An 11505-nucleotide genomic window follows, 5' to 3' on the forward strand; every position below is an offset into this window, starting at 1 on the left:
CTCGCTCTGCTCGCTAGCGGATTCAGTCAATCAATTGTTTGGTCATATGGCGGCGCTCTATCAATAAGGGCAGGTTTAAGGGAACACACCACTAAATAAAGGGACTGTTCATAAATACTTTGGTGGGGGGCCTGGAAAATGTTTAGGGGTAATAAAATTTTAGGAGTCCTGAATAGGGGGTGGTTAAAAAGGTGTTGGGTGTATGAACAGGGGGGGTTAAAAGTTTTGTGGCACGTAGAGGGGGGGGTAAAACTTTAGCAACAAATGTCCTGAAGCAAACTAAAAATAGCCTGAAATTTTTTCGCGCGCTACACGGGCAAATGTTCCAGTAAAACCAGAATTATGTAAATTTGATAAGTCATTCAATAGTCAAAGATATAAAGTATGAAGTGTTAAAAATTATCTTGTTGCCTATAACTTAATTTTGAGGTATGTGTCAGTTCCTTCTGGGCTGCTCTTTTACACAGGCATGCCTGTTTACACTAAAAAGGTGCAATATCTATGTTCTTCTTTAGTGTTGACAATTTTTACAATAATATGTTTCATGCAGTACAGATTATTAATTTATTATCACTATACAACTAAATCATGATTTACAATCACCAGGCAGAGGTAGCTTAAGAACTGGGGGTACACGTTTCCACCCTCTAATTTTTGCATGGAGGACATCCCCCTAAAAATCCTAGTAAGAGAAAAAAAAACAATAAAAAATGTAGATATTTATATAGCGCTTTATGCTGTAAACAGCCTCAAAGCGCGTACATTTATTCCGCCGTCATTAGAATATGTCGGAACCACGTTTGCAGCCTACAAGTGGCGCAGGGTCCATCAGTACAACGACTGTGACTACCCCTAACAGCTTCCCGTTGCACCTGGGTGGGGTCCGAGGCAAGCGAGGCAAGCGCCTTGCCCAAGGGCGCAACAGGTACGGTGATGGGACGGGGAATCGAACCCACGCAGGTCAAGCAAGCTCTCAGATTATTAGTCCAAGGCCGTAACCACTGAGCCACGGTGCCCTCAATAATTGCCCAATATAATGCAACTTTTTTTACCACATCGAAAAGCATCGTGTTTTGGGCCCAAATAGAGTAAAATTATAAAATGTTGCACTTCACGATCACACGAACTGGCCCATCAAATAGCGAAACACACCATTTCGGCAGTAGCGTATAGCCAGGGGGAAAGTAACCCCATGACAAAGATGAAAGAAAAAGTTCCCCTGACAAAAAATGAAAGATAAAACCTGGAGGGCAAAGGAAAAGAAAAGGGGCAAGGAGCCCCTTTTCCACCCAAATTCACCCCAATCATGGGCCAAAATAGTGTAAAATACAAAACGTTTGCGCGCTGTGTGCGAACATTGTCACAATGAAGGCATTTTCATAGTCCCCATCATGGGCCAAAATAGTGTAAAATACAAAATGTTTGCACATTACGCACACATATCATCCCAATAAAACCTTAATACTTGGAAGCTCAAATACATGAAATGCTCCAATAGAGTCTCTCTAAAACAAAACAGGTATATGTATTTGCAACTGCAATATTTTTTTTCAGCTGTGCCCCTGAAATTTTATTTTGCCCCCCCAGTTCCAGTAAAACCACAACAAAATATACTCATCCCCTGACCCCCTAAATTTCAATGCTTCCATCGCCACTGATTCCAATCATAAATGGATGGTTTTTATATAATACTGGGTTGCATAAAACATACTTATGAGCTACTTTACAAAATGATAAAACAATTCCACAATTTCACATATTTTATATCAATGACATGGACATACAATTCAAATTTTATTATCATTAATATGTTTCCTGTCTTTTAGGCTACATTAAAATGAGGGGTCAAAATAGTTTTGAACCTAATATGAGGGGGCCGGGGGGGGGGCAAAAAGTTTTAGGTCCATTAAGAGAGGGGTCAAAAGGTTTGGGTTCACGAAGGGGGGTAAAATAATTTTCGACATGAAAAAAAATATTTTCCAGCCCCCACCAAAGTATTTATGAACACTCCCTAAATACAAGAAAATACTAGTATAGTTCACTCATGGAGGTATCATTTGCTCTATGAAAAAGGATATTTTCGGGGGGCACGCACTTCAATATGAAATATATAGGTGTAGGGCTGGCACTTTCGCAGTAAGGGGCATTCGGTGAGGGCAAAATGTAAAAAATATGGGGTCATTGGGTGAGAACATTTAAAGGTCCGTGACCCGATCGACAGCATCATCCCCCCGATTTTTCTCATTGTTGATGAGTTTTTGGTATCATTTAATAGATTATATTTTTCTCATTACCATCCTGAAATTTGACGATCCAATTTGATGTATTTTCGGAGAAATCAAGGAATTACAAACAGGCTATAGGCCTACTGGTAACCACCTTCGACATTCTGGGTAGGAAAAATGATTCAGTGAATAAGAGCCGTTTTACTCCCATGCTAATTCGCACGAACGGAAATAGGTCGGAAATAATGAGGGCGCTATAATGATAAACGCTTAAAACAAAAATAAAGAAATACATAAGGGATGAAATAAATACAAAAAAAATATGAGAAAAAATGTCCCCCACTATAAAATTAATTAATTAAAGGAGGATTTCGTGATCCTAGCATCCTCTTTTTATGACATTTTTCAGTAGATATCCACGAAAAAGCTTATTTCCAAATTTTCAGTTGATTCCGATTTTGCGTTTGCGAGTTACGTATGATTATGTGTATTACACTGCTCCATAGACAATGTGTTGTAATTTCGTTCTGGTGCACCAGAACGAAATTCAAATTTGGAGATATTTTTGCTAAACGAATTAATCTGCAAGAAATATTTGGTACATAAACATTATGTAGCCAGAGGTATCCAGTGGTGTAAAAATCTCAACTTTTTTGGGAAAAGTGGGGGATGAGGCTGTGGATCACGAAATGCCCCTTTAATTAATTAAAAATATTATAAAAAAAACCCATTTTTTCATTAAAACAAATCCTAAAATAAAAGATAAGTGTAAAATGTACGTGATGATAATATACAAAATTAAAAGGAAATGTATCAGTATCAAATTAAAATAAAAAGAATGAGATAGTTTGTCACAAGAATGATGAGCGTAGTGGTATGGCGAAGCACTCGACGGGAGTGTTGTTTCTGGATGCCGGACCACAATGCAATTCAACCGTACCAACGTATTGGCTTACTAATTGTGCTAATTATTCACTTTTACGCTGAAAATGTTCTCGTTTTCTCACATAGATGCATAAAGGGGACAATATTTGAAATTGTATGTAAGTTTGAAGACAATCCATATCCTAAACTGATAGGGTTACCCCCCTTTAAATGGAACCTTTGGGTGAGAGCCAAAACAGCACCACAGAAACATTGAACATCGAATTTCTAGTTCTAAATGGCTTCAAATTTCTTTGGTTTTTTTTTTTCAAAATAAATAACAAAATCAGTGATAAATGAAAGTTGCTGTTCAAATTGAACTTGTAAGGGGTGGTGCAATAATTATGTGTAACCCCGGGTGGTGAATTATAGGGGAGGCAAAGATTTTGGCAGGCCAAAAGGGGGGTGCAAGCATTTTTGGCAGGTCGAAAGGGGGTCGAAAGGGGGGTCAAGCGATTTTGGCAGGTCGAAAGGGGGGCAAGCGATTTTTGGCACAGATATTTTGGGCACCGTTTCTGTGATTACGCCCTAAAAAGGTGTAGGAAAACATTAGGAACACATTCAAATATATTTCCTGCTCGCTACGCTCGCATTATATGATAAGACAATTTAAGGTTTTCAATTTTAATTCAGGTCCCCAAAAATCTTGCATGTGTAAAGGGGGGGCAAAGATTTTTTGTCACATCAAAAGGGGGGGCAAAGGTTTTTTGGCACGTCAAAGGGGGGGGGCAAAGATTTTTTGGCACGGTCAGAGGGGGGCAAGCGATTTTTGGCAGACCATTTTGAGAATTCACCACCCTGGGGGTACACATAATTATTACACCACCCCTAAGGGTCTTTGGGTGACAGATCAAGTGGAAAAATAGGGGGTCTTCCGGTGATAGTGCACATGTTCGTAAAAAAAATATGGGGTCTTTGACAGCCCCACATATGCCCCCCCGGATATTTATCTGAGCCCAATTATTGGCAATTACTCCCTTTGGTCAATTAATTCATTCCCAGCTGGATAAGCCCACCCCAATGATAGTAGACAAGCAAAAAGATAGAAAATTGTTATGTACTGATGATAATGTTAGGGGCTGTACAATAATTATGAGCCCCCCGGGGGATACAATTTCCAATTCGTGTAAAGCAGTTCTGACAAATCTCACACCGATAGGATTTATCTTTACTATGAGTTCTGCTCATGTGGATTTTGAGAGTACCCGAATCTGTAAAGCATTTCTGACAATACTGGCACTGATGTGGTTTCTCCTTTGTGTGAGTTTCGATGTGTCTGTTGAGACTACCTTACGGTGTGCAAAACAGTTTCGACAATATTCACTGATAGGGTTTCTCTTTTGTGCAAATTCTTAAGTGACGTTTAGGAGTATCCGATTGCGTAAAACAGTTTTGACAATATTCACACTGATAGGGTTTCTCTTTCGTGTGAGTTCTGATGTGATCTTTGAGATGACTAAATTGTGCAATGCATTTCTGACAATACTCACACTAATAGGGTTTCTCTTTTGTATGAGTTCTGATGTGGATTTTGAGAGCACCTGATTCTGTAAAGCAGTTCTGACAAAACTAGCGCTGATGTGGTTTCTCTTTCGTGTGAATTTTGATATGTCTGTTGAGATTACTTGGGTGTGCAAAGCAGTTTCGACAATATTCACACTGATAGGGTTTCTCTTTCGTGTGAGTTCTGATGTGGCTTTGAAGATGACAATATTGTGTAAAGCATTTCTGACAATATTCACACGGATAGGGTTTCTCTTTCGTGTGAGTTCTGATGTGGCGTTTAAGAGTAGCAGATAGCGTAAAACATTTCTGGCAATACTCACACTGGTAAGGCTTCTCTTTAGTGTGAGTTCTGATGTGTTGCTTGAGATTACTACTTTGCTTGAAACTTTTCTGACAATACTCGCACTGATAAGCCTTCCCTTTGGTGCTAGTTTTGGCGTACATGCGTCCTTTTAGATTGACAGATTTTTGAGGATATTTACACCGAAGTGCCTCTCTAGTCTTTTTGTTTCTAGCTGCTCTAACATACTTGATCATATGTCTTTCAACATGACCTTTCAATATATGCAAAGAATGGCGGTATATTCCACAAAATCTACAAGTAAATGGTTTTAAAGGTCTTACATTCATTTTAAATGTGTTCAGCATTGCGATTTGTTGTATGATGGGCAAAGAGAGTCCATTAAAGGTATCTTCAGTAAAGAATCAGAGAAAACAAATCACGAATTGGTGCCTTTTATATCCAGGTAGTGGTTGTAGAATTATATATAACTGCAGAATAATCACAGCATCTGAAAGATAAAGAATAACATTCTAAAATCAAACTTAATTCGTTAGGCCAATTAGACATACGAGGGTATGAGATATTAGGAAATATTTCCTAGCCTCTTAACCACAGTGTTGGTGGGCTACAATAGCTATTCATGACACATGGTATGAGGGATAAACTGTATGTATGAGATGTGGATGGAAGTGAAATCAGAAGTTCACTCTGTGAACAAAACGGTGTAGGAAAACATTAGGAACATGTTCGAACTTCAAATATGCAAAATTTCCTGCTTGATATGCGCTTGCATTATATTATAAGACAATTTCAGGTTTTAAGTTTGGGTTCCCAAACATAGTATGTAAAGGGGGGCAAAGATTTTGGCATGTCAAAGGAGGGGGGGGGGCTTTAAAAAATATCGTAAACAAGTAAAAAACGTGCGCGAAGCGGGTATTGCGTCGCGCTTGCGCGAGACAGGGGGTGTCTGAGGGGAGCATAAGTAAGAAACTTTTGAAAAATGAAGACGTAATTGAAGCGATTTGGCGGACCATTTTAGTGTGTAAAATTTTCGTTTGAACATGTTGAAAAAGCCGAAAATTTGTGAAATGACGGGGCATATGAAGCCTTTCGTGGACAAGTTTCCCCTATTGTTATAGGCCTATATTATTGTTTTAAACATAACTGGCAAACTTAATGTTGAAAGCAGAAGCGAAAATGGCCACTTGTTTATGCACTACGCAGGGGGTGTCTGAGGGAGATGTTCCCCCCCCTCTGAACAGGGCAGCGGAAAATAATTCCCTTTCTGGGAATGTGCTGTTTGGAATATTTTCTGCCAGCACGGATTCGGAGCGCGAGTAAGAACGGGTGGGGTCCAGGGCCGAAGCCCCAGCGGGGGTCCAGGCAGGGGCCGGCCGTTGTACGAAACTACGAATTACAAGCAGGTTGCAAAAATTTATACCAAACATCTGAAAATTCAAATATGAAAAAAAAAATCAGTCCATTTGAGAAAGTACTATACGGTATAGTACGAAACGTCATTGAGGTATGTTTAAGATCTTTATACCGAAATACTTTTGGATTTGTACACAAGAACATTTGCAAATTATGAATTATGGATAATCCTGATGAATTTATTTACGGAATTTAGGTGTACTTTTTGAGAAAAAGGCCAGATTTTCCCGTGTGGCATCCGACTGCTAACCATGTTTTGACCTCGTCTGTTCATGCGCACATAATCGTAAATATCACTCAAATTGTCGTGTTTTCATTTCAAATTTGTAGAGATCACATTCACAAGTTCTAGCAAACATAATTTTCAACACTAAAATTGTTAATATTGTACCGATTTTGCACAATTTTTATGCAAAATTGAGACTGCATAGCGGATTTAGTGGTTTGAACCCTTGAAAAACAAGATGACAGTTCTAGACTCTACCGCATTTACTTTCTGGGATCCCAGCGATGTCGTCTGGTCTGGAGCTCTTGTTGACGCAGCAGCGTTAGAGACTACAGCATGTACAGTGGATCGAGCCATACAAAATTTAAAATCAACAAATTAAGGGCTGGGGTATGAACGTTTGGACAGTATTTATTGTGGGACATTAGAGCACATCAGATATATCGAATTGCATTCAGAATACGAAGAATGTCATTCTGATATCAAATAATTTTGATTTTTGAAATTCGCAATTTAATACACATTTTATGGCAAATCATTAAAAATTGATATTTTGATATTTAACAGTACTTGAAGTAAACTTTATAAATCTGATGATTTATACTTAAAGTGTAAAGGTGGGATGAAAAGCCGACGATCAATTGAAAATTTTGACCTTTCGTATTGAAGATATGGATTTTTTCCCCAAAACACCAAAAAAATTAGGTCTTTTGGGAAAAAATCTATATCTTCAATATGAAAGGTCAAAATTTTCAATTGACCGTCGGCTTTTCCTCCCTGCTACATACACTTTAAGAATATGTCATTAGATTTATATAATTTACTTCGAGGACTGTTATATATCAAAAATTTGAAAAATATCAAATTTTTATAATTTGTCATAAAATTTGTATATCGTGATTTTCACAAAATGAAAATTATTTGATATCAGAAAGACATACTTCGTATTCAGAATGCAATTCGATAGGTCTGAGGTGCTCTCATGTCCCACAAAAAATACTGTCGAAACGCAATAAACGCTCATTTTAGATCCCTTAAAAGGCATCTGTTTATTTTCATATTTTGTTTACAATTAATATTCCTGGCGTTTAATTTTATTGATCAGCTATGAGCTATCCTCAAAAGCTCTCAAAGTTCGCAGAAATATATTTTACAAGAGGTGGTTTTCACAGAATATTTTCAGATCTGAAGGAAAATGATATTAAGGGACCGTTCATAAATACTTTGGTGGGGGGGCTGGGCACTTGGAAATTGTTGGAGTCAAACTTTTTTGACCCCCCTCCAGAGAACCTAAAACTTTTTGACCCCCTCTTTAGACATACACAACTTTTTGACCCCCCCAAACAGTCTGGGGAGGGTGCTACTCCATTTGTGCAAACTCAGTCACAATTGTTTATATACATTTATTTATAATAGGCCTGTTTCCTAACATGAAAGTTGAAGGTGTTTTTCACATGCTGTGACTTGTATGAAGTTTAATTTCAATTTATGCATTCTAATTTTTTGAAAATACATGTTTCATTCTTATACCCAATAATTAAATATAAATAAAAGTAACACAAGAAAGGGAAATGTCGGTGGCGTTTTCTAGGGCTTGTGGCACCCAGGGCTAAGGATAGGTGTCGCTCCCGATTCTTGAAATAATTATTGCGCGCGGAGCACAAATAGGGCCTACCACTAATTAATTTTGGTTATAATGAAATTGAATATCGATCTTAAATTGAAATTTCAAATGATTTTGTTCTGAAATGCGCGAAAATTTTGACTTTCATCGCTTAGAGGGGCGCAGAATCGATGCTGAATTGGTCAATTCGGCGCCCCCTAAGAGTGGAGCATGTCCCAACCTGCCCCCCGTCTCTATGCCACTGCAAATTGAGAGCAACATCTGGGCATATACTCAAGATTTTTAATACTTAAGACTTGTTTATCAGGGGCGTAGCCAGCTTTCTTGGTCAAGGGGGAAAATATAAATTTCGGGGCAAAGAAAAAAAAAAAAATGCTGGTTGCATCATTTTGACCCGCTATTATCAGTGGGATTCCAAAAAGGCTTTAATGGGATACTGGTAATGAGCGCGCGTAGCGCGCCAAAACATGTCTTTTTCACTGTTTTTAGCCATAATCGGGAGTAAAAAGGGCTTTATTGGTACATATGCGCGCGTAGCGCGCAAAAATTTTGTATGCTCTTGTTCTTTGGGTATTTTCTTGTTTAAAACTTTTTTGACCCCCCTCCTTTAGTAACCAAAACTTTTTGGTCCCCCCCTTTGTGGAACTTTTTGTGTCCCCCCCACACTTTGCCCAGTCCCCCCCACCAAAGTATTTATGAACGGTCCCTAAATGATTAGGATATTAAAAATATTTTTACCGTCTTGGTTTTTTTTTCTGTGACTATGATTTTTTTCTGGGAACGCCGGTACCACGATACCGGTGATTTCGTAGCCCTGCCTCTGAAGTTGGAAAATTTATCAATATCAAGACCTACTTGGAAGCGATTTGGTGGATCATTTTGGCACTATTAGTGTGTACAATAATTTGAGTTTGAAAAGGCCGAAAATGTGTGATATGACGGGCCATATGAAGCCTTTCATTTCGTCCATATTGATGTAGGCCTATAAATTGTTTTAGACATAAATTGGCAGAAGCGAAAATGGCCACTTGTTTATCCACTACGTAAAGGGGTGTCTGACAGTGGCGTAACCAGTGGGGTGGCCGGGGGCAAGCTGCCCCCCCGGACACAAAAAAAACTGGGAAGAAGAGCAAAAAATTGGGAAGGGGAAAAGGGGGGAAGGAGAGAAAAAGAGGGAAGGAGAAAGGGGAATGAGAAGAGAAAAAGGGGAAAAAGAGGGAAGAAGAGAAAGGGAAAGAAGAAAAGAAAAAGAGGGAAAAAAAGGGAAGGGAGAAGAGAAAAGGGAAGGGAGAAGAGAAAAGGGAAAGAAAGAGGGAATTTGAAATTTGTACTCTGAAACACTGATTTTTAGCCAATATGCCAAAAACCAGGAGCTTCACGGGGGCTCCGCCCCCTTGACCCCCGCCGGGGCTTTGCCCCTGCACCCCACCAGGGCCCCTAAGGCGGGCCCCTGGACCCCACCCGTTTAACGCTTCGTGGCAAGCCGCTCGCGACTTTTGGTCAACAATTGGGAAATTTTTCAATCTTGCCCCCCCCCCGGTAGGTCAGGTCTGGTTACGCCCCTGGTGTCTGAGGGGGATGTTTCCCCCTGAGAAGTTATAAAATTTTGCAAAATGAAGACCTATAATTGAAGCGCTTTGGTGGACCATTTTGGCATTTAGTTTGTAAAATATTTTAGTTTGAAAATGCCGAAAATTTGTGAATGACGGCCCGTCCATGAAGCCTTTCATGGACAAGTTTTCCCTATCATTGTCGTCTAGTGACTTTGGTGACAAAATGTGATATGACCTGCATATCGGCGGGCCCGCAGTAAGTTTTCAAATGCTTTTGGTACGAGGTCCCGCAATGCCCAAAATACAATTGCAGGCCCATACATATTATTAGGGCCTTCTTACGACCCGACTCTGCGGTTTTTTTATGCATGAACCTGCTCAATTTAATACGTGCTTAACTTTTCTCTCCTCATTTTCTCCTCTCTTTTGCTCCTTTTTTAGCTTTTCCACCTTTCTCTCTTCTCTTCTTTTTTGTGGGAGGAGGGCCCGCCATCCAAGCCGCGCCTACAGTAAAGTTAGTGGCCAATACGGGGGTCCAGGGTGCATACTTTTTCCTTTCTTTCTCTCTTTCTTTCTTTTCTATCTCTTTTTTTCTTTTTTTTTGCGATTCATACCCCGGGGTGCTGCAGCCACCAAAGCACCCCCCCTGGATCCGCGCTTTAGTCATTAATAGGCTAGCATCTTTCATTTAATCAGAACATGCCAACCTCACGAAGAACATGGTCCCTAAGGACACCACATTGCCTCCAGTAGCCATATACTTTTAACCGGAACTCATTGCACCTTTCGCGCAGTGATTTGGTGTAATGCGCCCTTACGGGCAGGTTAAGAGAACACACTGCTAAATAAGAGGTCCAATTGAAATACACGTGATATTAATGAAAGAAAGTTTGTTCACTTGCTCTATGAAAAAGGATATCTATCCAAGCCCAATTAGGGGCTATGCAATAATTATGGCCCCCCCCCCCGGGTAAAATCCCCACTCGGCCCGCCAAAAATCGTTTACTCCCCCTCTCAGCCCGCCAAAAAATCCCCCCAAGTAATGGACCAGTTTTGCAATTTTACCATATTTGGGCCCAAAACAATTGATGCTTTTTGTGCTAAAATACGAATCTTCACAGGGCAATTTATTGCTTCATATAAGGATTTTACGGGATGCGGGATGCCCCCCATGGTATAAATAAGGGAACGTATACCCCCATTCTACCACCGTCTATGATTGGAATATAAAAATACAGTGATAATAATCTGTACTACATGAAACATTGTTGCAATTTTTGTTCACATTTGTGAAAGAAGAACAAAGATATTGCAGCTTTTTAGTGATTTAAAGAGCAGACCAGAAAGAACTGATACATAGCTCAGTTATAAATAAGACCATTTCAACACTAAATATCTGTGACAGTGGAGTATCGAACGATTTATCAAAATGACATGATCAAGGGGAGTGAGTCGGGTGTCGCTAATATTGTTTTTGAGATATTGCCATAAACAGTGTTCAAATTCTTTTGTTTTATATTGTTTTCAGCCATTGATAAATTGCTCATAACTTGGTAACCAAATGTCCGATTTTGATGGGGTTTGCATCAAAATGTAACATTATTTTGTAAACTGCCTGCAGAAAATGATGTAAAAAACTTCTTGAAAATAGACGACATGTGACTCGTTCCTCTTGATCCTGTCATAATTATATCAAGTACCTGATCAAATCCCCTGCCATGTACATTTGT

The sequence above is a fragment of the Amphiura filiformis genome, unplaced genomic scaffold (genome assembly GCF_039555335.1).
Source record: "Amphiura filiformis unplaced genomic scaffold, Afil_fr2py scaffold_96, whole genome shotgun sequence".
NCBI lineage: Eukaryota > Metazoa > Echinodermata > Ophiuroidea > Amphilepidida > Amphiuridae > Amphiura > Amphiura filiformis.